The sequence below is a fragment of the Buceros rhinoceros genome, unplaced genomic scaffold (assembly GCF_000710305.1).
Source record: "Buceros rhinoceros silvestris isolate BGI_N320 unplaced genomic scaffold, ASM71030v1 scaffold3020, whole genome shotgun sequence".
NCBI classification, from domain to species: Eukaryota; Metazoa; Chordata; class Aves; order Bucerotiformes; family Bucerotidae; genus Buceros; species Buceros rhinoceros.
This window is the reverse complement of record NW_010388874.1, coordinates 68880-70308: the sequence shown is the minus strand read 5'-3', so window position 1 is coordinate 70308 and position 1429 is coordinate 68880.

The following is a 1429-nucleotide window of genomic DNA, read 5'->3' as shown; positions in this document are numbered from 1 at the left end:
AACCAAAATCAAAGCTCCCTGTAATCTAACATAGCTTTATGTGATCTTTACCTGAATACCATGCAGAAGTTAACAACTCCTTGTTTTCTATTGTAGATGTCATCATGTTAAATAAATGTCAAAATAAAATGGAAACCTCTTTGTAATGTAATGCTCAGGTACCTTCTTTTGGACACGGACAAAACCATTTTGAGAACTAGGCTGAAATGAGCAAAATTGTTGGCTCCGAGACCTGGAATGCAATTTTATCAACACCTGAAGAAGTTTTTGACATTTGGCAATGCTTTTTTCCTACCAGTAAGGCCTTTGGCTCCTGAAATTTAGCTCTGGTAGGTAATTGCACGTGTGATTTCAGGATTTGATTTCCACTAACATTCATGCCAATTCAAAAGCGTAAATGTTTATGGGGGGAAAGAGGCACAAGTCACTTAAAAGGCAAGCATGCATGTATCCAAACCATTTTTACAATCTTGGTCCTATTTTTCTTTTCAACCCACACACCTCACTATAGTTGTACTTCATCTGTTGCTACAAATATATGCATTTTATTTTTTTATCACTATTAGCAATTGTGGAAAGAATTAACAATTTTGAAGGCCCTGGAATACAATGCTCATCTTGAACATGTTAAAACACAGTCCTGGAAGTCAGCAAGACTGAATCCAGTACAGTAGGTTTTCAGTCACAGCCAAGAAGCTTTAAAGAATGACAGACAGAAGTTTAGAAGTTCAAAGCCAGCTGTAAAAATTCTCATTTGACTTCTCAAAGTTAAACAGACCTACTATAAAGAACTAGGCTGCTGCTGCTTCAGATTTCAAGTAGCCTCTTAAATTTCCACAGTGAATTCTCACGTTCTCCTCTAGTATCACAATGTATTTCCCTTACAAACTGTCTCAGTGGTCCCACACCTCAAACTGGATGATGGTGCAGATGAGCAAAAGGAGCCATACAGATGTGTCTGTTGTAAGGTTCCCATACTGAACCCGGAGGTTTTTGAGGTAATCTCTGCAAAACAAACAACATACTTCTGTGAGGAAAGCTGAACTAGGAACACATGCATAGAGAGCAGATATTAACTGCGATTACTCTAACAGGATCTTTGAAAGAAAATTCTTATAAATGACAGATACAGCAAATCCTGTCGGATAATTGTCTTAAAAGTTTTTCATTTTCACATAGTTGTTCATAACATTGCATTTCTAGATGTGCAGTAAACACTGTTACTCATTCAAATCAAAATAGAAACAAGAGTAGAGAAAAATGTGTGTTGCCCCAAGTAACACAGTAACGAAGCTGCAAGGTAAAACTTCTATAGAGACCAGTTCCTTTTAAAATAAAAAAAAATATTTAGGTTGCCTTAAGTAAAGCCTGGACTTTACTCAGAACACCACTCTCAGTTTTATAAGCTTTACACCCCTACTTTTCAGCA